Consider the following 27,932-nt stretch of genomic DNA (forward strand, 5'->3'; position numbering starts at 1 on the left):
ATATATTTAGTAATTTGTCATTCCTTTTGCTCATTTTCATAATTAACGTGTAAGACCAAGATACTTATAATACAAACTCTTTGTTTCTAAAATGGCTATTTTAAGTCTTTTTATGATCTTAAAGTACTGATTTATGGTGTATATCTTTAAAAAAGGAAATGCTCTGGATGTTATATTTAAAAATTGCCAATAAATCAAAGCCATGATTTGAACAAGTCAGAAACTATATTTAAAATAATCAAGGAAATAAATGTTTCTAACGTTTAGCATTAAAACAGTATGTGCCTAATTGTACTTATCTTTTTTAACGTTAAAAATCACAAAGCTGAGACATAATTTTCTAATTCATGAATATCTTATGAATGTAATTTCTAATATTTCACTATACAAAGTTCTGATACCTTTCTATGAAACATATTTATTACGATGGTAGCAATTGATCAAACAGCATGTCATCTGCTCAATTGTTACAGTTCCCCTCTAGTTTTTGCTTTCTTTATATCCTCCTTTCCAGGGGCTCCTTTCTTCTGCCTATCATGCCCAGATGGAAAAACCTGCTGCTAATTACTGCCATTGAAATTTTTAACACAGCAGGAGATATCCAAACACCAATCGTTCTTTTTTAAAAGAATTTGCTAGCTTCTTGTTAAGTTAGCAACTCTTAGTTGGAGGTCTATACCAGTCACATCAAAAGTATTGTATGTTTATTGTAGAAGCATAGCAAGTTGCAGCTGGCAGAAGCTACCACATGCATGGTATTTGATTTTTAAACTTCATTATCTTGATCGTCTGTGATTAGAGTAAATTGTGGACTAACTGCTGGTCACATTTAAGTATTAAAATTGAAAACATAAAAGAACAGAAAAACATAGACACACCTCAATATGCAAGGATATTCACCTCTCTACTTAGATTCCTAAAATTAAAAAAAGTCTAAGTATGTCAAATTGCATAACTATTATAATCAAATTTCTATCTATTTTAAATAAACTATTAAATTAAAAAGAACTAATATATTTAATTTACCTCCATTGGATGAGAATTGTTAGCTGTAAATTCAGCTTGCAGTGGCCTCTCTATCTTAACCAAATAATACATCTGTATTATTTCCAGAATATCAATAAAGCTAAAATCACTGAGTTTATTTCTTTTCTACTGTGGACAACTGGGCCACGATATTATGAGTTCTTAATTTTGAATGGCCACTGAGCAGGAATAATTCAAAGACAAATTTCAGTTGTTGCTAGAGATATTTTCATTATTTTCAGAAGCTCTTTATCCATAACATTCTCCAGTGTCTTCATATAGTTTAAGTTTTACCCTCTGATTTATGAGCAACAATAAAATACTGCTATAAACTAATTTTATTGCTATAACCTGTGATATGACAATATGGAGCGACAGCAATATCATCCTGTCCTTCACATACAAAGCTGACATTACTGACTCACCAATATTATGGTGTACTTTTAAGTCACATTCACATATTCATATCCTGACCTTTTTGTTTAAGAGCTTGTCTATTTTTTACCTTGAGAAAATTATTTTAATTATCTGAATATGTGCTTTTTCTTTAAAATTGGAAGAATAACCTTGCATTGTTTTGAGGTTCAAATGAAAGGAAGAAAACATATTTCTATAGTTTAATGCTTTAATTTTTTTTTTTTTTTTTTTTTTTTTTTTTTTTTTTTTTTTGTGACGGAGTGGAGTCTCCCTCTGTCGCCCAGGCTGGAGTGCAGTGGCGCAATCTTGTCTCACTGCAAGCTCCGCCTCCTGGGTTCACGTCATTCTCCTGCCTCAGCCTCCCAAGTAGCTGGGACTACAGGCCACCACGCCTGGCTAATATTTTGTATTTTTAGTAGAGACAGAGTTTCACTGTGTTAGCCAGGATGGTCTTGATCTCCTGACCTTGTGATCCACCCACCTCGGCCTCCCAAAGTGCTGGGATTACAGGCGTTGAGCCACCATGCCCAGACGCTTTAATTGTTTATAACAGAAGACACACAAATATTTTCTACTGCTCAAAGTACGAGGAGTGGTGCAACATATTTATTAATTAGTTTTGGCATGATAAAACACACACGGATTTACGAGAAGACAAGGATTTCTTTGAGCAAACCTGCTTTCCTTGGTGACCAAAATTGTAGACTTCTTCAAAGATGGTCTTACCAACTGAATAAATCAAACATGTCCCTATACTAACTAAAACCAAAATTAAATCCTCTTGAAAGTGATTGTTATATATCATGGCACAATTTCAAGGACCATTGATTGGATTTCAGATTGAAATGATTTAGACATGTTTTTTCTTTATGGATAACAGCCATTAAAATGGTACTTAAGCATAAAAGTTGAAGAATGGAATCTCATTATGATGATTTTCAATATGAAATAATTCATGATTTAGCAGGTAAATCTTGAACTTCAAATTATTAAAATATAAAAAGGACTATTTGGGGGCTTTAATTATTTTTTAATTGACAAATAAAATTACATGTATTTATCCTGCATACAACAGATGTTTTGAAATACATATACACATTATGGAATGACTAAATTTAGCTAATTAACAAATGCATGATCTCATAGAGTTATCATTTTTGTGGTGAGAACACTTAACATCCACTCTCTTAGAATTTTTCAAGGAAACAACACAATGTTATTACTGGTCCCTCCTTCAGTTCAGTAGGAACTTACTAAACAAGAATGAGGTGCTAGTTGCAGGTATTTGATGTTTGCACGTACTCGAAATTATCACTTTTTGAGGCCACAGGTGATACAGATATTATAAAGAGGTAAACAAACTTAGAGGTATTATTTAGAGGTAAACAAACTTAGACTTACATACTGCCCATATGATCGTGGGCAAGATACTTAGGTGTATTTGGTCTAGTTTCCTCATGCAGGAAATGGAAATGATACCAAAGTTGCAGGACCACTGTCAAGATTAAATGGCAACATAGTCAATGTAACACAGGCAGCAGGATGCCTGACACATAACAGAGGCTCAATAGTTGTTATTATTACCTTTAAACACAAAACCAAAACAAGGGTAAAGTTACTAAGGAGGAAAAGCTTTTGGATTTCTTTGTGCCTACGTTATCAATGATTCACTTCATAATTCACATACCTACACTTCAAAAAGGCAGAGAGAACCAGTCTCTGGGAACTGTCTTGTTATACAATGTGGGGAGAGATTGTTTGTAGGAAGTCACTGAAGCTTCTAGACTAAATGAATGATGTCATCATTAACTAAGATAAGGAATTGTAACTAAGGACTAATCTGCTTAGGCTGAGCAAACTTAACATGCCTTGCTTGCTTTTAGTCCCTGGCTTCTAGTTAATCTTAAAACCCATATCAGCTAAGTCACATAGCTAACCCTTATGTTTTGTTGACTTTATAGAGTCAATAAAAAGCCCCTTGAAAAGTCTGGCCTCGTAACTACCATGGTTCTCTGACAAGGTTTCTGTCCTTGGTGTAAGCAAAAAAATGTCACTTTCTGACAGGCCCAGGAACCTAAAGATGTTTTAGGGCCACGAGAAGAAAGAAACACCAATTTATATAGGAATTACAGGCACAGTCTATTAGCAAATCTTTGGCTTGGTTAGCCCTAAGCCTTTTACATGTCTAGTTAGAGGTTCCTTCTGAAAAGTTTCCAACAAAGCTAATTTTAAGAGAGTCTATATGGCCAATCATTATCCTTATTGCACTTCATGCAAATAATCAGTTCAAGTCTAATAAGACTAAAACTTATTTTACAAGTAAATTGGTCCTACTATGATATGTCTTTGACAGGTATGGGAGTCTGGAGAGAGAAAAATTATGTTTTAGAAGAAAACTATAGTACACCTGTTATTAGAGTCTAGCCTTGTGACTTCTTTTGAGTTTTTATTATTTGCCTACAACTTGGACTGAATCCTAAACTTTTTCCTGAATACAAATCTCCAAACTAATGTTTCTCAATTTTTCTTTGATTTTCTGACTTGCATTCAATAAATTGATACTATCTTGTTCCTGAGGTGCTGCAAGCTGAAGCTCATATGCAAAAGCTTATTAGATTGCCAGTGACTACTTTCACTTTAACTAAAAATGTTTAGAATCAAACATCTAGACACCTCAAGTAACTGCCCTTCAGAGTCTAAAGAAACTGGTTTAAAATCAACTTCATACTCACCGGACAGGAGTCTATGAGATGCTGCTGGTGACTCATTCCTCATTAAAAGTGAAAAGAGTAAAACTATGGATCTACCATTCTTGGACAAAGTGGACTCCTCAAGAGTTGTCTGACTTTATGACTCTACAACAAGAAATGGGGACCACAGCATAGAAGAACATCACAATCCTGGTCATTGTCTTACTCGCTTTTACTTACTTCCTTCTAGTTGACCTTGGAGTCCATATAGTTAGAAGTTACATAGCTAAGCCTAGAGGTAACATTTCTGACTTATGGGTCACCATAATAATAATTGCTTCAGTTATTTTTCAAGAACTTCAGAGTCAGTTTTTGTTCAAGCCTGCTGAGCCCACTAATTCTTCAACTGGGCCTATATAAATGTCCAGTGGTGGACTTTTAATGTCAGAAGGCGAAAAATTTCACTCTCAGATCATGCAAATAATGCCAGTTTGTGAACATGCATCCTACGAAGAACCTTAAAACTTGACTATGTTTGCATAGAACACCAATTGCCTCACTTTTCCTTATCCCCAAAACCTTTCCTTACGCCTCAGAAAACCTTACTCTTCTGTATTATAAATATCACTAAAACCCCATCTTTGAGGAGGCAGGTTTGAGACCTGTTCTCCTGCCTCCTTGTTTGACTGCCACATGAGTAAACTGTTTATTGCAAAACTTGTCATCTCAGTGATTGGCATACAACATGTCGGGCAGAATGGGTCCAGTTCTGTATCAGAATGTCAGAAAAAAAAAATCTTGTTTGGAGGGGTACAGAGGAGCCCAGTTTTAGTAATGCAAAATACAGGACATTTAGATAGAAATATTCAACAGTCATTTGTGAATGAATCTAGGGGATATTAGAATATGTGGAAGCTTATGGCTTAGAAATAGATAAAATCATTCAGAAAAGTAACGTATAGAACAAAGAGAAATAAAGACCAAATCAGAAATTCGGAGTATTTGATTATAAAAGGTGAAAATAATGTGTGTGTGTGTGTGTGTGTGTGTGTGTGTTTTGATGAGAAGGATGACTAAAACATAATCATGAAGAGGAAGAAGAACTGGTCTCCTGAGACGGAGGAAGTAAGCAGAATTGATAAGACAAGTATAACATTTAAGTTAGAGAAGAAAATCTCAGAATTTCTACCTAGGGTATTAAGAGACAACAGCATCTAAGAAGCTGAGGAATTGTTATTGAGATTAAGGGACTAAAAAGGGAAAAGAAACAGAGCAGGAGATTACAGTAACCAGGTTACACACTGAAGGCTCTCCACTGGGAGACAGGGTGAAGTGAGTTGGGGCTGAATGTAATAGATTTAATTCATTGAAGGAAATAAGACAATGTGCTGTATCTTTTCTAACAATTTTAATGGGAAAATGGAAGTTATAAAAACAAAAACATGTGATCTATCAAAACTGAGGTATGTGTCACTCCCATGATATGTTACTCAATTTGGTCCTGAATGAAAAGAGATAATCACTTAACTTGTTGGTTTATGACATACCCACGAGATTTGTGAAGGAAAATTTGATTTTTAAGGTATAAATCATTTTAAATCTGTCAGAATATAATCTTTAATTACTACTAAAATCTTCACTTTAATCACACTAAATTATCATCCCTGCAATTTTGATAAAAGAAAAAATTACAAATATAACAAATAAATTATTATTAAAATAATGTATGAGAGAATTAAAAGCACCATTTAGTTAAGTACTTTAATTACTTGGGTTTTGCAACATAATCAATCATTTTTGCTTATGTGTTTACTTGGTCTTGTTGAGAAGGAGGAATAGGATTATGAAAGGCAGATGTTTGGTTAAGGCAGAATTGATGACTTAGTGTCCATCCTCTCCTTCTGCACACATCACATCTCTCACAACAATGCATTTCTGAATCAACAACAATTTTCTGGTGATAATTGACTGAAAGGAATGAGCTATTGGTTCTGAAATCAGTGGCACATGGATTTACCTCTAGTCCTGAAAATATTATTTATTCTTATGTACAATGTATTACCCTTCCTTTATCCAAATTTTAATAATTATTCTTTATGTAGTTATGATTCACATTTAAATTTCACCTTTACAGGAACTGTGTACTGTGCTCCTAGGTACGAAATGTAAGGTTTTAGGAATGCTTACCAAATTGAAATAAAATTTGTAATATTGATAGTCTCCAACTTACCAATATTGACTTAAAATTTTTTGACTTTATGATGGTGTGAAAGTGATATGCATTCAGTAAAAATGGTATTTCAGATTTTGAATTTTGATCATTTTCAGGGCTAGCAATAAGCAGTTTCATACTCTCTTGTGATGCTGAGCAGTGCCAGTGAAAGGCAGCTCCCAGTCAGCCACACAATCAAGAAGGTAAACAGCCAATACTCTACAATAAAGGGTACTATATTGCCAGATGATTTTGCCAAATGGTAGGCTAGTGTAAGTGTTTGAGCATGTTTAAGGTGGGCTAGGTTAAGCTATGATGTTCCTGTGGTGTTATGTGTATTAAATGAATTTTTGACTTAAAATATTTTCAATTTACAATAGGTTTATTGGGATGTAATCTCACTGTAAGATAAGGAGCATCTCTATATATACTGGAAAAAGTCCTCAGGATATGTTTTTAGGTTTCTAGAAGTGAATATTCTTATTGAAGAATAAAATAACTGTAATTTGGGGATACATTTACTTGAATGGTATGTTTTACAATCTACTATTTGTATGTGTATTACCATTTTAGTTCAGAAGCAGGTCAGTGATAAGTTAAAACAACTTTCTCTTTTCAAACTTGCCCTTTTTAAGAATATGAAATAAAGAAAATAGAAAAATAATTTGAGTTTAATGGCTAAGAGGAGGCAGACTTTCATGTTCCTTGAATATATACAAGGATTCTTTAATATCAGTTAATGTAAGAAAGGCCTACATGATGCAAAGTAAAAGACAATCTTTATAATAAATGTACATATATACATATGTAAGTGTATACATAGACACATGTATATACACATACATGCATATATATGTATGCCTGTGTGTATTCCTTGTAGAAGCAAGAAGATATCTAAAGGAGTGTGTATTTTCTTACATTATGAAAGTAGCTGATGCGATGATCCAACTTGCTCCGCCTTTCTCTGACGAGAACACAGACTATGAGAGATAAGGATAAGCTTCCTAAATAAATATATGTAGCTCATCAACAAAAGTGCTGTAGTGCATGCTCAATCTACACAACAGTTTCTGGCATCACCAGTCTTGCACAGTAATGGAGGGTAAGCCTAGAGAAGTAGGCGTAAGGTTGACTTCTCAACAAAGCTTATGGAAACTTGCGCAATATTATAGCTGTGAGAGCTATAGCGGTTGTTACTAGATTTCAGCAAAGCTAATGTTTAACATTTAGAACATTTCAACCACCATTATTCACTGATACAATGAATGTGTTTTTAACTCTAGCTAAACTAGTAGATATTAATAAGTATATGTCTATTATGTGATATAAATGCTTGGATGTCCAAAAGGCCTTAATTTACATCTCATCCTAATTGATTGCCAGCTCTGTTATCTTACCATGTAATTTTGCCGTGTTTTCCCTAAGTTCTCTGATTGTCAAATGTGTTTGGTTTATGTAATGCTACTAACATAAATCCTAGCACATAGTAGGCTCTCTATAAAAGTTAACTGGTATCTGTCTCTACCCTTTCCTTAAGTGACAGTAAAGATGCGAATTACCCTTCTTTAATCCTAAAAATTGCAGGTTCAAATAGAAATTGAGCTTAGAATATTATTGATGATGATAATGTTATCTTTGGTTATTAGAAATGTGGAGCATATAAACCTTAAAGAATGTGTAGGCAATTCCAATTTTCTATTTTTAACTATTATACTAAAAATTAGTCCCACCAGAAACCACTCTGTTAACCTCTGACCTATCTCATTCTGATTATTCTTTTGATTGGACCCCTTCATAATAGGTATAATCTGATTCCTTATTGCTGTTTTACGGCAAATGACTTAGATAAACCTTACTAAAACTTTTTTGGTCAAAGGGTATTATGCCTCCATTCAGATATAATGGCAGAGAATGTGTCTTCTAGGTCTTTTGCAGCTCTAACTAGGAAAATCCTGTAGAAGTATTTAAATATGTCTGACATACCCTTTTATAAGCATCTCTTAATGGAAAACTTAGTTCTGACAGCTTTGTTATTGAATACTTGTTGGTGAAAATTAAATAAGAATGTATTGGGTACCTTGTGCATGCTTGAAAATCTGCTAAATTCTTAAAGTTGAGTGTCTCTCAGTCTACAATTATTTTATTTTTAATTTCCAAAATGTTAACTTATTTACTACCTTAGCATAATTAAGGTAGAGGAGCAATGCTTACAGAGTGTATACTGTGCCTAAAGATTTTCACTCCCTGAAAGAGAACATTGATAGAAAATTAGTGCAGCTGGGGAATCGCACACACACAAAGATCTATAATGTAAGTATTTAATTATTTTCTTCTAAGGTATCCTAAAAGCACTATATTTTTACAGAGAGATTAACTTGTTTGAAGACAGGAGCTATTAATCTTTCCCATAACAGGCTGCTGAATCATTCTCATTCATTCTGTCAATGTCATTTTACAACTAAGTTTCAGACAATCTTTGCAAGAATAAAACGTATAAGCATTTGAAAATGCTGATATTCTCAGCTGAGTGTTCCTAATTATGTCTTTAGTTTATATCTGCTTAAGGTTTTTATGTTGAAATAATCCCCTCTTCAGTTTCTTCCTTTTTCAGTATATCATACTTGGCTGCTGCTAGAATGATGACATTCTTTGGCTGTTGTCTCTACTTACCCTCTATAATGGGATGTTTCAATGGGATATGTTGAAATTAGTGATGAAAAAGATGGACAAAATTATCTCTCTTTAATCACTGTTTTAAATTACAAGCAGTTGCTTTAAGAGATAAAAAATGCCTTTGAAACACAAAGCAAAGATTCCTTTTGAATAAGCAAAGGGATACCATTATTTTACCAAGCTCCATAGACAAGATGTTTCCTCATAAATATTCTTCATAATGGTTCCCAAATGTATTTCTCATTTCTATCTTTTTGGCTGTGCAGAATTTTCTATATTTTATGATTTTTAATGAACAACGTCATTTTTCCATTTGGAATGTTAAATTCATAATTTCACAAATTGAGGAATAATTAATCACATTGAAAATAAAATGAGAATCCACTATGGGCTTGTACTAAATTATAGGTTGTTGTGACAACTTTACTTGTTTAAATAAATTTTTATTTTAAAATAGATTTACAGCTAAATGAAGATAATAAAGAGAATTCTAATATATCCATCACCCAAATTTTTCTATTATTAACATCTTACATTTCTATATTAGATTTATCACAAATAATGAACCACTTTGAGATATTGTTATTAGCTAAAGTATAGACTTTATTCATTTGTCTCTAGTTTTGACCTAATATCCTTTATCTGTTCCAGAATCCCGTTCAGGTTCTCATATCACATTGAGTTGTCATGTCTCCTTAGGCTCTTCTAGACAGCAGCTTTTTCTTGGACTTCCTTTGTTTTGATGACTTAGACAGTGCTGAGGAAAACTGATTAGATACTCTATAGGATGTCCTTCAACTGAGATTATTCTGATGTTTTTCTCATGGGTAAATAGGACTTATTAGTGTTTGGGAAAAAAATCCGTGGGGGTACACTCCCATTACTCTCAAAATGACTTATCCCTGTTGATGTGAATCTTAATCACCTGGCTGGGTAGTGTTTGTCAAGTTTTTCCACTGGAAAATTACTCTTTTACTTTTTCTCCATACCACAATGTTTGGAACAAGATCAGTACGTTCAGCAGACATTTATGGAGTGGGGAATTACGCTCTACTTCCTTGAGGGTGTAGTATCTACAAAAATTATTTATTTGTTTTTGTTCAGAAATTTGTCTATTCTTTCACAATTTATTTGTTTCCTCAAGCATTTATTTACATCAGTATAGACTTGTGAATATTTATTTTATAGTTTAGGTTATAAACCAATACCACTTATTATTATTATTATTATTATTTGCTAAAATTATTCCAACTTTTAACCATTGGGAGTTCTTTCAGTTGACTCCCATGTCTCTGACATATCCCAATCTTTGTGTTTTTCCTGAGTATTTCCTCACTTTATAATACTATGAAATGCTTCAAACTCTTATATATTCTCTGTTCTAATCTTATAATCAGCCATGTCTTCAAGGAGACCTTATTTTTGTTGTTTGAGAATGGTATTAGAAATCAACTTCAGGGTGCTAGATGTGCCTATTGCTATTGGGGTGTCATTGCTTCTAGGCCTCTGACAGAGAAAGAACATACATGAGTGTATTTAACTAGTGTATATATACATAGCTACAAATATTATATATGCGTATACACACACATATATACTGTATCTGCAAGTACATATATATATACACAGTATATATACTGTATATATACTGTATCTCCAACAGTATTCCATTACCGTATACGTCATCCTAGCTTTCACTCCTTGCTTGCTTGTAACCTCCCATTCCAATAATGCATAACTTGACTTCCCCCACTCCTTGTTCAAATTCAGTATACATGTATATTTCTTTTGGAATTTTTAACCATAACTCAATGGACAATGACCTCATAAATTATAACGCAGACCAAATTTGCCATGAGGAAAAACTTTTTCATTGTTACATTGTCAATGTATAATTTATTCCCTGGAACATTAAAAGTACTCAAAGAATAATTGAGAATGAATAAAGCGAGTCATGCTTATAATTTAGACTAGAATCACAGCTGTAAGAATGTAAAATTGGGGAATTTATATCTATTGTGGAGCAAATCAGAAGGTTTTAAATATATTCTATATAGCACTAATAAAATGAATGACATGGATGACTTTCAAAAGAAGTATTTTGGCATTAGAAGGATGACGATGCCACTAAGAAATTCCTTCATAATTTTATGGAATGTTTTATAATTAATATCACTATAACCATGCAATTAATAATTATAACTGATAATCATGTTACTGTGATATTTTAGTTTATGTTTAGAGTTATAAGGTTAGCACAGAAAGCTGTATATTACCTTACAGGAATTTTTTCTGCCCTACAAGGTAACATTATTCTGTATCACAACTTATTTTGTTTGATCTGTGAGATGGGTAGAGTAAGCATAATATTCTCACTTTAAGGGTGAGAATATTGATAAGCAGTGAGATAAGCTTGCTTCTGTAATTGAGATACATTGCAAATTCTCAACTATGAAAGAATGCAAATAAAATTTGAAAAAATAAAACTTGATTTTACTAGATAGCTAGTAGGTAAATTAAATGATCCTAAGTGTCTTTATAATGGATATTCATACATTTTTGCTACTAGCAAAATTAACTTTAAGTAAGTTAACATTAACTTTAAGTATGTTAATTTTAAACAATAATTTTGCTATTTCAATAAAAATAATGACCTCATTGAACTTAAAAGAACAAGTAAAAACAGAATAAGCGATATTTCATAAATTTCAAAGAATTTTTCCTATGGATTTGTTTGTTTTAGTAGACACATATGATTGATTAGTCATTCTCTAATGGAAACGTTCTGATAAGAAAATTTAGTTAAATGTCTTGAGATTTTCTTTCCAGATATTCACAAATGGAAATGCAGACATTACCTATGTAAAAAGCATTACTATCTTCATTATTTCTAAATAACACCAAATTACATGCAAATATGACTTAAATTTAATAGATTTAAGTACTTTGTGATTTAAGGATCTAGAGTCACAGATGTATGTTTTAGTGAGTATATATGTGTTGAAATTATGTCTAAAATTATTTTACTACAAATATTAGATATTTAAAACCACAGTACTCTATACCTACTCAATATTCGTTAAGTGTTTACTATGCCAAGGTGGTTTCCTAAAGCAAGGAAGAGAGCCACTGAGGAACCATATACCAAGTATTATAACATAAGGTGAGACTTTGGTGATCATTACATTCTTCTTCTTAAGTATAATTGCTATGAACTATTATTTTAATTGTGACAGTAAGTGCAATATACTCAAAGACTCAAAGGAACTGGACCCTAGTAACAAACCAACTTCCACTGCTTAGTAGCTCTGTGATCTTGAACAAAGTGCTTCACATCTCTGAGCTTGTATTCTTATTCAATAAAATATGATAATTCTATAGGGCTTACAGGCTTTTAAAAAATTTTAATGAGTGTGTGAATAGATTTAAAAGGCTAAATCCATATTTGACTAGGGAGATATTCCATCAATGTATCAGTGTATCAAGTTGTTAGTTACTATACTTACTTGATAGTCAATAGTTTATTTTTACCCTATTTAATACTGGATAGATAGGTAGATAGATAGATATAGCATACATTTTATAAAACACAGACTAAATACCACATATGAATCTCTTTTCTATTTAAGAACAAACAGTGCCTATATATGTGCATCTCATTATATTTTATCTGTAGCTAAGATGTAATCACAATCCTGAAATTTGTGTTTCCATTCCCTTACTTTCTCTGTATTGCTTTGTTCTCTCCAGTTTTTTGTAGTGTGGGGTGAAGGACATCCTATAATCTTCCAATTATATCTCAGGTTTTAGTGGGACTGTGACCATCATAAGTATTTCTCCTTGCATAGCTTTTTTTTTTTTTTTTTACCCTCAGGTGAGACAGAAGGGTTATAGGGGGCTTTGGTGAAAGTAACACCTTTATCCACACCCCAAGGAAAGTGTCTGATAAAGTATTTCTACTGAAGAGTAGGTCTTTGTTATGGAAGAAGCTCTGGGTATATTCCACAATGATTACTTTTTCTCTCTCCCTGTCAGAAACATTATGGAATCTTTCATGGCTCTTCACTGTAAGAACCTGCTGGGATTACTGAAGAAGAAAAAACATGAAGATTTGAGCCTTCCTCTATGACTGGGGTCTTTGGGCTTTTCTCTCAATTTACTCAGCCTCTAGCAATTTGTCAAAAGTACAATTGGAATATTCTTTCCAGTTTATGATGTCAGCAGCTTCTGGTTAGGTAAGCAGGTCTTGGCTGTGACCTACTGGATTTGCTTTATTCTTCAGTTTTTAGAATGGTCGCTTGTACCCAAGCCCAGTCTTCTGATTGTTCTACCAAAAGTCACTGCTGTTCAGGTTTTCAGCTTTTTCTTGTGATAAGAGGAGCAATGACTTCCATTTCCTTTATATGGCAGAGCTGAAAGGGGAAGTTAATATCTTCACCTTTGAAAAAATGTTTCATTGGATACCCAGTTTTACCTTAATATATGTTTTTATCTCATCTTTTGGGAGATATAATTATATTTTATTTTTCTATTATTGTGGTTGAGATCTGTTGTTAGTGTATTTGCAGCCCCTTTTTGGTTATCTGTCCTTTCTTCCTAGCAGTTTATATGATCTCATTTTGTCTTGGACATTTCTCAATTTCAGCACAATGTGTCTAGACATGGATTTGTTTTTCTGCTTTGGACACACTGGGCTTCCTAAAGCCTGTATATTCGTGATTGTCCATACATTTAGAAGTGTCAGAATCATTATTTCTTCAAACATTGCCTTGTCAATTTTCTCTTCTTCTGGAAATGTGATGAGATATGTATTACCCATTTTTTTAAATCCTCCATATTTCTTGTTTTTCACACTTTTTAAGTTGTTATATTTCTGCACTAAAAAATTTCTTTATTTTTATTTTCCAGTTTACAAATTCTGTGCTTAGTTGAATCTAAACCTGAATTTAAAACAATATATTGAGCTTTGATTTCAACAATTACATCCTTTATTTTTATAACTCTTATTTTTTGCCTATTTGTCTGTTTATTCTTGTCCATCCAGACTTCATTATAATTAGCTCTTTTATTTCTCTAAAAATACATTACATAGGTTTGATATTCTGAATCTTACCATTCTTATATTTGCTGTCTTTGGTGACATAAATCTTCCTTTATTTTTCATTCTTCTCTAATAATTGTCATTATGGTAAAATGTCTTCTTATATCTTTTGTGGCATTTGATTTAAAATAATTATTTTAATCTCTATGTGTTTTGGAGGCCCAAACTGTGGAATCTTTCCTTTACTTAAAAACTAGGTTTGCTCCTAAAGATAGCTGGGAAATGCTGCTTATCAAGGTTATTTTATTAACTCTCAAGAGACCAGCCTTAGGGTAGGAACTCTAGACCCTTCTGATTTGCTGTTAAATCGATGATCAATATACAGGACAGGGGTGATGCTATTTGCATATTTCCACAGAGTAAACTTCCCTTCTTGGCTACCTCTTGGTTTCCAGCTCTGACTAAAATAATCTTTTAGTGGCTGCGGATGGATCTATCCACAAGCATGTGTCATCCTGGGTTCTAATTATTCCATCGTAGGAGAAATAGTAAAATCTTAGTCTACAATATTAATGGAAGCAGAAGTTGTAATTTCGTAACACTTGGTATAAATTAGTTTGAACTATGATTTAGACTTATGTCTGAATTGAAGTCTTTCTATTAGAATATAAGACCTTCTCAATCAGGACAACTTATATACCTATTTACATACCTATTCCTTACTAGTTCCATATATAGTGGAATTACATAACTTGTTGATAATTATTCTCAGGTGGTAATTATTCTTATTGTTTCTAGCTATGTCAGAAATGATGGACTCAGAGATTTCCTCTGCCAGGCCTTAAAGATTTTCTTTGACATTAAAGGCACTGTATAATTACCTCTCAGATTTCGCACTCTGTAGTTCTTTTAGTGTCTAGGTATTAACATGATGAAATTGTTGATCACTATACACTCATCTCAAGGATATTTTTCTTCTATAAGATAAAGAGCACTATGCAAGACTAGGTAAAGAGATAATAAAAAAAGAACTCAAAAGTAGACCATGTAATGTGCTTGGCAGATAAAAAATATAGGATAAAGAGAATTTCAGAATTTTCTGGATTATATTACTCTAATATGTTGTGAACTTTCATAATTTACCTTAACATCCTTTTATTTTTCAAATAAAATTCAATTTTTAAAAGGTATTTTCATGACAGTATGCATTAAGCATAAGCATATACAGGCTTTGTGAAATTAAATATTGATTTTCTAAAAATTTATATTTTACTCAGATTTGTAATTCAGAAAAACTAATATGTTCAGTATTTGAACATATAGTAGAAAACCCAACAAGTTATATATAATAAGTTGTCTTTTCTAACTTGTGCCTTATTTGTATTCCTTGCTTGATATCTGCTGAAAAGATCTTGTACCTCTCCTACAGCATAAACATCTAATTTTAACATGGATTAATGTTTCAAATCTACAATTCATTGGGTACTCTAATTTCAGGAATAGTTCTTTATACCATGAAGTACTATTATAGGCAACATATGAAAGGGCAAGCTGCATGAATGGTAGTTTTGTAGGCAAAATAGGAAGTTTTTTTTCCCCCTGAGAATTGGATAAACCAGTTGAAGAGAGTTTAAGAAAAAAAAAAAAAAAAAAGAGCTTGATTTTTTAGAAATTGTATTGGCCTAATAAATCAAAACCCCTTAGGGAAGAAATTATCTCTATTCTCTTTTTCTCTTTCTTGTCCCCCTTTTTGGATGTCTTCCCAGTGCCATTGTGCAAACAGAGTAGGCACTAAATAAATATTTGTTTGTATAGTGAAGTTAAAATGTGGGTGTTTAAGACTGAGATGGATTGTAGCTACTGTTACCTTCTCTAGAGAGGTTGAATAACTCACACCAGTTGAAAAATAAACTCCTTTTTAATTAGTAACACTAGTAGAAGGTTTAAAATTCTATTGAAGGTGTGAGTATGTGTGCGTGTGTGTTGTGTTGGATGCAGCAGAATATGTATGCCCTTACATTGCCAAATAATATTCATAAGGCTTTTATCACACACACACCCACAGACCCACACGCCCTTATAGCCTAAGTGTGCAGTTTGGTTGAAAGATCTAAATCACTCTTTATTCTAATATAATGAGACTATTAATTCAAATTTTGAGGAAATGTCACAGGGAAATACTTAAATAATCGAGGATCAAGAGAATATGATGCAGGAAATGGACAGAGAAGGTTTATGGGAAGTTGAAAATTATGCAGATAGTTGAAAAATAAATAATGTTCATGGGAGGGTAAAAAAAAGGCTTTAGAACAAAAAATGTTTGATGTTTATTTTCAGAAATTCTATAATACACAATCTCGCTATTCATCCAAACTTGCAAACACTTGAATATCTTAAGTGAATGGTTTTGAGGAAAAAAAAAAAATGACTGAGTTCAATATCTAGATAGTTGTGGAGTAAAAAAGATGAGTATAGCCTTAGAATATGGGGGGCAAGGGTGGGGGTAAGGATGCTAAGGACCCAGCAAATGCAAACAGCTATAATTGGAAGGGATCTAATGTTAGAAAATGTGAGAAGTTCATTGGACTTTGAGGCGTTTATTTATGCTCTATAGTGTGCAAGATTGAGTATATTGAATTAAATCTCAAAGATCAGTCTGAGTCCCAAAGAAAGGTGAGTTAAAATGCTAACTTAATTAAATGCATACTTACACATTCTTGACAATGTGGAGGATTCAAAATAGAAGATTCCTGCTTTTTGGAAGCTTCAGATTTATATTAGAGGGACACACAAAATCCACAGTTGTTCTGAAGATCAAATAAACAGAACCTGGATTTAGTCCCTAAAATGTGAAAGCACTATAAGGAAATTTTTCTACATAGATTCTTTGACTTATGATACTCTTTGACTTATGATGAGGGGATATCTCAATAAACCCATCATAAGTTGAAAATATAATAAATGAAAAATGCATTTACTACCAAATAAACTCATTGCAAAATTAAAAAAAAAAACTGTAACTCGAGCAATAGTAAGTCCAGATGCCCCTCAACTTAGATGAAATTGGTTTCCAATGAACTCATCGTGAAGTCAAAAAATTATAAATTGAACAATCATAAGTTGGGGACCATCTGTATGAATAACTGAGTGGCTTAAAGGAAAGTACACTGATGGATTAGTCCTACCGTCTAGTGGGGAACCAGCTTATGTGGCAGAATTCTCTATCAGTATTTTCCTGTGAACTTCTATCCTTTTTTTTTTCTTTCCTGAAGGTAATGCTTTTATCAGACCAGAATCTAATATTCCCTTTTAAATAAGACCACCTTAAGAACTTCTTTTACATCAAAGGTGAAATTGGGACTTAAAATGTCTATCATTTAAGTTTTTGTTGAAAGGATATTCTGTATCCAAATGAGAAACATATTGCCAGAATATAAATAATTCTCAAATTAATTTGAAAATATATTCAGAGCCAATAAATAAGCATGTTAATTCACAGGTTTCTAGGAAAACAGAGGTATATACCTTAACATCAATATATATTACATCAACATTGGTAAAATACAGATAAAGTGGTGCTAAAAGGGATATTTTTACCATTAAGTGCTTATAATAAAAGGAAAATAGGATCTAAAATCAATAATCTTAGCATCCACCTAAAGAATGCAGAAGAAACGCAAATCAAGCAAAGTATGTAGGGCTAAAGAAATAATGAAGATGAGAGTGAAAATCATGTAATTAAAAAGTAGAAAAATATCCAGAAATTGAAATCAAAAGTTGATTCTTTGGAAAGATCAAAATAGCAATAGACATTTATCTAATCTGATGTTAAGAAAAACAGAAAATATGACAACATATTACCAAAATTAAAAATCAGAGAAGGGACATTACTAAAGTTTCTAAATAAAATAATTAGAAGAAAATATTATGCACAACTTTATGTCAAAAATCAAATAAATGAAATATGAAATTTATAAATAGAAAACAGTTTACTCAAGAATAAATAAAACCTGGATATACCAACAACAACTAAAAAGACTGAATTCGTAATAATAAAAAAATAAATCTTTCCATGAAGAAACGCCCACGCTCAAATACTTTTACTGGGGATTTTATCAAACATGTAAAAAGAAGAAATAAAGAAGAACGTTGTAATGATGTTACAACATAAAGCAAATAAACAGTACACACACTGTTCATTTGCTCAATTTTCAGCCTCAATTTGATTAGAAATATAAATTGAACAAGACAACAGTTTGCTTATCATATTAAAAAATTAAAAAAATTAATGAGGCCTCTGTATCCTAAAATATGATGTCATAAGTACTGCAAAGGCTGGAGATCATGACCTAAACAATTTTGATTGTATATCTAAATCTCAGGAAATGAAAAAAAAATCTAAAAAGTCTTTTTACCTCTTCAAAGCCACAAAAATGTGAACAAAATTTATTGTATAGGCCTCTAGTTACTAAAATACATTGACATTGACATAGTAGGTAAAGAAAATAGATTTTAAAAAGTAAGTAAACATATAAAACTCCTTCAAATTTCTATTTATTTAGAAAATTTAAAACATACTCCTAAATAACTAATGGGTTGAAGAAGAAATTATAATGGAAATTACATTTAGATTTGATTGACAGTCAAAATACTGCATGCCAAATCTTATAAAACGAAATTAATGTGAATATTTATAGTTCAATATTTATATTATAAAAATATTTTATATTAATTCACGAATTGTGTTCAGATTAAGATGCTTTTAAAAAATGATACACAGAACAAACCTAAAGAAGATAGGTATAAAGGTATAATAAAGATAAAGCAGGACTTAATGAATGAGAAAATAAGCCAGGCATGGTGGCTCATGCTTGTAATCCCAGCACTTTGGGAGGCCGAGGCGGGAGGATTACCTGAGGTCAGGAGTTCAAGCCCAGCCTGGCCAACATGGGGAAACCCCGTCTCTACTAAGAAAAATACAAAAATTAGCCAGGCATGGTGGCACATACCTGTAATCCTGGCTACTCGGGGGGATGAGGCAGGAGAATTACTTGAGCCTGGGAGACAGAGGTTGCAGTGAGCCAAGATTGCACCACTGCACTCCAGCCTTACCAACAGAGCAAGACTCTGTCCCCCCCCAAAAGAAAAGAGAGAGAGAAAATAAAGTTAATACAGAGAGGTGCACAAAGAGAAAAACTTTTGAGGTTGAAGAAGAAAGTAAGAAAGCATGAATATATTAAAAATTTGAAAAGAGACATAAATCCAAATTTACTTTACACTAAAAATTATGTGAAAATACTATCACAATTTGATGTAAACTAAAAATCTTACACAAAATAATAATTGGGCTAGGTTTGAAATTTCATGTGTTTCAATCCTCAACATACACTCTTCATTACATATTGTAGTTTCATATCATATTTTAATACATTTTCTTCCAGATCTTTACATCCATCTACATCTATGTATTGTCTACATCTAGAAAATAGTACACAAATATCTTGCCAGTCTGTGGTCTATATGTAGGTGCATGTACATGCCCATAGTTATATATAATATAAACACGAATAAGTCCCACATAAAATTGTGCTCTGGTATTTCAAAGCAGAGAATAATCACCCATGAATTTAAGATGGGAGTAAATATTTGGTGAGAATTAGAAAAAAAATGAAAAAGCATTTATCCTTAGGGGAAAAATACTTATGGAAAAGTGCATCTCAAATTGATAGAATAAGCATGGGCAAGATAATGGTAAGTTCTGAGTTAATATGAGCTAGTAGCATTTGTTTCCTTAAGAAGACTAGCTATTTGGATGTATATTTGGCGATATTAAAAAAATACCTTCTAGTATGTTTCAGAACATTGGATAATGTGCAGTAACAACCATAATAATATGTGTTATTTCTAATGCCTTATTGGGTATTGGGAAACCATTATTCAAAAATTTCTCACTTATTTACACATCTTGGCATTAACAGCACATACTCCAGAATTATATTTTCAATAATATATGTTAAGGCATCCTTGGAAAAGGAGAGACAGAGTTTTTCTCTGGAGCAAATTTATTTACATTCTCTGAGAGTAAACAGGGAGATACCCCTCTCCCTGGAGGACATTAGAGTGTAGTAAAGATTTCTTTTCCTGGAGATATATGATACATTTAAACATAATAAAGTTCATGTCTCCCTGCAGAGAGGAGAAAGGACAGGCTTGCCATCATCTCCCGTTGATCAGGGTTTCCTAATCTCGGGTTTCCTCCCCTACAATGCACACCCATAGCATATGTAGGCAACACCCAAGTCTCATCACATCACCCTGTGGGAATTAGGACTCAGGGAAATGATGCCAATAACTACCATTTCTGTACCTAATAAACTGTCTATATTTATCTATATTTATTGTCTCCTTGCCAGCTGAATCTATGGAAGTGTGGTAAGCCAACCTAGTAGTTGCCACCATGCTACTACTTAGAAATGGCTTCACTCATTGACATTAGGGTAATTTTTCCAAATTCTGGAATAGTTGGAAAATGAATTAGTTGATGTGAAAGTCAGGAGAAAATACAGATAAACGTCTACCAGATATAATTTGCTAACAAAAATACACTGTATATTTGTTACCTTTATATGCAATTAACTTTCATTTTCAATTTAGTTCTTCACAAAAAATGGATCACCAGATCTTATCCCTCAACCTATAGAAGGTACAGGTATTTTAAAATTATTAAAATACATCAGAAATCTATGTTACACATGAAGCTTATGGCTTAATTTTCCTACAGGATATTGGATAGATTTCAAATTATAAGACAAAATCATACAAAAACACAGAAAATATAGTGGATTATTCTGGATTTATGTCACTTTGCCTTTATCTAAAGGAAGACTGCATGTTATTTATCACCAACAAATACATTAATTCATCAAGAGTAGGTGCTAAAGCTAACTTCTATTCCTCTTAATGAGAACACATTCTTCTTCATAAATACTAAGATAACATATTTAAAATATCCCAAATCTGACTCTTTTATGTTGTGAATGGGTTCCAAATTTATTTTATTGTGTTACTAAGGGTAGTAAGTTTTAGGTGCAAATGGTATTTTTACTTTATGCAGATGTTCATTCTTCAAACCATACAATAAATAAATGTGTACAATAACATGTGCAGTTGGTTTTGTGCTTCACAAAACTTCCTGTAAGTAAAGCCCTCCTTTCGCATTGCTAAAGAATCTGGTCCACCAGACCTTTCTTGAAGTTTATTGGCGTAAGCAGGAAATAGTTTGACAAGCTGGTCTGGGGACAAATGCAGAACTCTGCTTGGCACACAATAAGTGCCCAACAATTATTTGTTGAATCGGTGAATAATTATGTGTTAATTATGCTTTGTGGCACAACTCAGAAGCTCTAGGCATTGTTTATATCATTGTTTCTAAGGATAATAATTAGTTCCTTACTATTAATTTATCAATTTTGAGTCCAGTATAATCCTAACTAAAGCTAATCTTTCAGTAAGTGACAAAATGATGTCAGGATATATAAAAACTCCACTGAAACTGAAAGCATGTCAGCATTGATAAGTTGCAAAAGGAAGCTGTTATCAATGGATATTTTTACCTATGGCTTGGCTTATCTGACTCACTGAATTCAGTAGTCTTTGGAGGATGTGAATAGCTGTGGTAAATATTTTGTGCATCATAGACACATTTGGGCAGGCAGTTGGGGTTCTTGATTGATGAACACGAAATGGCATTTGATGTTCTTAATAATCTGGTTTTTGCCTACATGCATCTGTTCTACTTATATTACTATGATACCATATTGGTGCATTCACCCAAACAAATCTTATATGTCATGTATCTGTACTTTGAACATGTCTTCTTTCTCTCATCTTCGTGAATACCTACTTATCATAAAATCCAGTTCCTGTGTCTGCTTCAGCTATAAAAAGCCTTCACTGATCCTATTTTCCAATAGTAAATTAGTAAATAGTAAATAGTAAAATAGTAAATAGTTACTTCCAAGAAGTAACCCTTTTCTTGTCTTTGTGGCATTTTTATGTTTAATATATATTCTTATTATATTCATCAAACTATATGATATGCATTTGCTTTGATACTATTTTTTTCCTCAGACTGAGAGCTTATTGGCTTTTTTATGATTGAGGTATAAGAAACTACCTTTTTTATCTAGATCAATTTCATGTGGTTTAATCTATTAGTCCCATGATTACAAACCCAATTATTATAAATATATAAGTAATATTGTATATAACATAACTAGTAATGATATTACTACTATCATATTTTTTCAAACATCATTTATTGATGGCTTGCTTCCACCTGTAATGAGTAAATAGAGGCCAAATTAACCCTGCCTCTTGAAACTGGAAACCAAAACTGGAAACAGTGTATGAAAACTTGGTTTTTAATACACCTGACATCATGCATTAGTGGACAATAAGCCCTGAGAGATGGGAAACAAGTGAGTTCTACAGCTACCGCAGTTGACTACCTTGAGAGCTTCCAGCCCTATGGCAGGTGCAAGGAAGCCTGGAAGTTCTTAAGCCTTGAGAACTCTGAGTTCTGAACACGTAGTTGGGAGTTGGAGGAGAGCAAGAGGCTAATATTCACATGTGAGAGTACTGGTGAAGTTTAAGAGTTTCACAGGGAACTTGGGAGGCCTATTGAGTATTCCATGAATATTCTGCAGAGTAGTGATCAACATATACATGTGACTTATGTGAGGAAACTACCTAAGGCTGTGAAATAAATCACCTCAAAAGGATTAGACAGAAGAGTACCTGGAGCTCACACTGGGCAGAAAATAGTGTCTGTGCCTATTTCCACCAGCTAGACAGGAGAAGCTCATAGTTGACAGAGCACTGGGTAGATTATGCAGAAGTATCTTGCATTTAAGTGATAAATAATTAGGCTTTGCCTTAAATATTGCTTCTGTCTTGTCTAATATATCATAACAGAAAGATTAGAAAAAGAGAAATGGCTTTCAGTAACTTAACTGTATTTCCCTAAAAGCACAAGAATATTTAGGGAAATAAGAGAAAATTCCACATAGAGATTGGGAAGGGTAGTGAGAAGGAAGGGATAGGGAGAGGTGGGTTAAAGCCTGAAAAATTACATCTAGATAGGAGCAATAAGGTCAAGCATTCTGCACCACAGTAAGATGACTATAGTTAACAATAATATATTATTAGTTTCAAATAGCTATTTGAGTATTTGTTTGAGTTGGAAACATTCAATATTCTCCTGTATATATGAAACATTCAATGTTCTCAAAGGACCCATAAAAATAGAACAAAGTGATATAAAACAGATGATCAATTAAACAAAAATAAAATTATATGAAACAGGAGAGCATTGGCTGAACATTCAACGTTCTCCTGTATATATGAAACAGGAGAACATTGGCTGTTTCCAACTGAGATAAATACTGTTTGTGATGATGAATATGCTAATTACCCTGATCTGATCACTATGTATTTTAGGTATCAAAATAACACTATGTGCTCCATGAACATGTACAACTACTATTTGTCAATTAAAATAAATTTTAAAAAGAAAATGTCAGGACCTTAAAAGGTGAAATTTATAATGTCCAATCAAACATTACCAGGAATGCAAACAGGCAAGACTATATGATTAAGGAGAAAAATTAACTAACTTCAAAAGACCCATAACTTTCATGAAAGAGATGTTAGAATCAGGATATTAAAGGATATCTAAACTGTTACTGTAACTGTATTCCAGATGTTCAAGAAGTTAAGTAGAGACATGGAAGGTGTAAAAATAACTTAAAACATCTAGAGATGAAAACTGGAATATGTGAGATGAGAAAAAGACCAAATAGGATTAATGGGAGATTAGACATCTTAGATGAGTGATCTTGAAGGCAGCAATTGATGACAAAATGAAACCCTGAGAGAAAAAAAAGAACTTTAAAAAATGAAACAAGCATCAATGATATGAAAGAATCATGTATCACTTCCTCTGAGTGAAACAAAATTAAAACTATCAGAAAAAGTTAAACAAAAGTGTATAAATTTGGGTTAAAATATTTACATCCAAATAACTTATTGGTCTAAAAAGTATTATAATATAAACTGAGAAAAATAGTTAGAAATAAAATAATCAGATGCAGATAAGATGGTACCTGTAGTAAGAGTACAGTTTTAAATGTTTATATTAGAAAATAAAGTGAACAAGCATTTATTTTAGCAATATCCTTAAGAAGTTAAAGAATAAAAAATAAACCCAAATAAATTGAAGAAAATAAAAAAAAGATTTAAGAGCAGAAATAAACATAGAACAAAGTGATATTAAACAGATGATCAATTAAACAAAAATAAAATTATTTGAATGATAGAATTTATGTATTTATTATTTATTAATTCACCAAACATTTATTGCATATCTCTCAATATAAATCATGGGCCCAAGAAGACACAGAGGGCAAACTCAGATTGGGGTGGAAGAGAGTTTTTGTGAAAGCAAAATTTGCAAAGGTGTTGGCAGAATTTAGAAAATAAATCAAATCAGTAAGAAACAGCCTAAGACCCTGGGTCTAGTAATAGAGGGACCCAAAGTATTAAGAGAGATTGGTGATGTCATACCAGCGTGGAAAGCTCCTGTGACTTGAACTGAGGCTTTCAGTGGAGCGATGCAGTCAACTAATCCTGGAGACTTGGCACTGAGGAAGTCTTCCATACCCTCCTGATAACCTACAGCACAGAATGTAGTCAATTTGCAGTAGGAGCTCCGCAGTCCCCAGCCGGCTCCCGAGCATCTAGTTCATTACACTGCAGAAAGTGAAATAAACTACTTTTATCTTTTTAATGCTCACCATGTCCTCCAAGGGTTTACATACAGAGAACAGAAACATCCCTTCACATTTTAACTAAAGGCTGCACTCAGTAATGAATTTCCAAATTCTGAAATTTACAGTCTTTTAAAATTGGCCCATACAGAAAAAAAAGCACTATAGTTCCTCAGCCGTAACCAAACACCAATAATCAATTGTAAATTTGAAGACTTGGTCTCTGAGGAGCCCTGCGCTGGGAGTATGCCTGAAGGATGGGTATCCACCTCTAAGAAATTATGAAAGTTACAAGGTAATTAATACCTGAGATCCAGTGAGCCTGGGTTTGGAGTGAATGGCTGAAAAATCTTGAAACAAATGATTATGTACTTTACTAATGTATCTGTTCCACATATAACTAAAGTTTATAAGTTATCTATTAACTTCTGAAGCAAGATATACTGGTAGTTATTCTCTTATTTTGGCATCCATACTAGTGACACGATCTGGAGTGGGATATGAATAAAACCTAGAGGGATGGTTTAATTGGTTTATAACTATGAATTTGGTGGAGTCCTCTTGCCTTATTTTTTAAGTTGCTGTTGATTTCTATTAACTCCTGTGCCAAGTGAAATGTTAAAACCAATAAATAACAGTAGTTCACTAAGTCACCTGGCAACATTAATAAGTATTAAATACTATTAAATTAATTTATATAATAAATATTTATTATTGAATTAATTTCATTATATAAAATAATATATCCAGAGGAATATAATGTGAATAAATGCATTCTTTTAATTCTATAGATACCTTACCCATACAATGAAACTTATAATTTTATTGCTTTAATATTTTTATTACAATTATCTAATTTTTAAATCCCATGGAATGAAACTGAAATGATACATAAAATAAATGGTAAAAAATACACATCTAAAATTATCTATAATCTAAAAATAACTTACATTATTATGACCCAAAGCACATTTTCTGGATATATTTTTGCTTTATTTTCCCATTTTCTTATAATTCTTTTTTATTTCTCAGGGATAAGTGAGATTAAGTTACTGATCACTGAAAATACAATGCATATAGAAGAGTAATAATTAAGATATATTTATATGAAGTATGGAATTTGATTACCCATTATTGTTTGTTGATTTAAATTCGACAAATAGTGGAATACTTCTCAATTATATATAAATATAAAAATATAGAATTTTCTTGTAATTTGACATGCTCAAATCTTGAAACCCTCAAATAAGAGTCACTACAATAATAAATTTGGAAGACACAGAAATACCCAGAAATCATAACTAGCAGTTGGTAGCAGCCTACTATTAAAAGATTTAGCACCAAGAAGAAAGAATTAAAGAACACAAAAGGGCTGGAAAGTAAGGCTTACTTTTATCATTAGTCAACTTCACAACTATTACCATTTTTACCAGCTCATTCTTAGTAGAATTTCTTTCTTAACATAAGCAGTAATATTTTTCATCAGATTATGTTGATAACTCCGAATTCCACATTCTTCTGCTACAAAGATGCTTCTCGGAGGGAATGAATATCCAAGTAAACAAATAAATAAACAAATAAATGAAAGGCTATTTTGACTTTAGGGATAAAAGATATTTTAAAACATGTGAGGTCATAATTAGTTAATTGATGCTGGTAACTGATTGAGGCAGCTACGAACTGAGATCGTTTCAAAAGCCCTACCCAGGGGCTCATCTCACATACACAAGAGACCGAGGACATGAACTAAAAGAAAGCTACAGTGTTCCTTCTCTTCTGGCTTAGTCTTAGCATTTTGTGGGAGCTGCTTACAGAATCAGGAATCAAAAGAAAGACGATTCGGGAGCTTATTTTGTAGAGAGGGATGGTTTAGTAGAAGCTTAGAATGGGATACACTGGCCTTGTGTTAAGCCCTACAGCACAGGCATCACTAATTATTTATATCCTGCTGTTAAGCGTAAAACAGGCTTGACTGCCCTTACAACAGCTGCAGTCTCACCACATGTGCAGCACCATGAACTTTATGTGTGAGCTCTCCTGAAGAGCTATCGGGGCACGGGGCACTACAAGCAGGTAGCATCGTTGTCAGAAAAGCCTTCTGAAGAGTCCTGGTGCATTGGCAGCAATTAATGCAGGTGGTATTTTAGACAAGGGAGCTAATGAGTTTTAATATGCATGCAGGTGAGGGAGTGCTGAATCAGGAGAGCCATTAATGAACCTATGACAGCCTAATTAGCTACAATTTAAAATCTATGGAATCTAATCAGAAGAGCTGAACACTGCTGCAAATCTGTGTATGAATGAGTCTTTCTAAATACTCCAATCTGTTGCTTAGTCACTGATTGATAGTAATTGCTTTTTTTCCTCTATTGTGCATAGGAAAATGCCCAATTTTGCTCTGATAAGGGAGGACACAACACTGAAGTTAAATGCCTAAGATGTTTAGCTCCTTAAGTTTAATCAGTGAATGTTTAAAAAAATCAAAGTAAAATTAATTTGAACTCTGAATATAGATGATTTAAAATATACTACCAACTTCTTATATATTGGGTTGGCAAAGACAACATAGCTATTAACACCCAACAGCATATCTGAAAAGCAAGCAAAGATGCTGAAACATGCAAATGCATAAAATGCATTTATTAATCCATAATTTGTTTTAAAAAGCTTTATGTTATCAGAGATAACAGGGCTACATAGTTTACTGAATACTTGAGATAATGAAATAGCTTTTTGAGGTTAACACAATCTATTAAGCATTGAATTTTTATGTGGCTGAACTAGTTTGTTTCAGAAAATGGGAATAATTTTATAAAGGTGTGAGGTGATACTATTTTGTAGTGGCCATTTGGTAATAACTGACATATAAAAGGCACAAGCAGTTTTTCTACTCTGACATTTCACCCTTGTCTAACACAATTCATCTGAGAACCTTAAAGAACTGGGTAGGCTCTGATTTACTGAGTCTTATAACACCACTGGTAGACAGGTCAGTATGACTATACTCGTTTTACAGTCAGCTCAACTGAGCTCCATTTGCTGAA

Source organism: Pan troglodytes, chromosome 6 (assembly GCF_028858775.2).
Source record: "Pan troglodytes isolate AG18354 chromosome 6, NHGRI_mPanTro3-v2.0_pri, whole genome shotgun sequence".
In the NCBI taxonomy this organism is placed as follows: Eukaryota; Metazoa; Chordata; class Mammalia; order Primates; family Hominidae; genus Pan; species Pan troglodytes.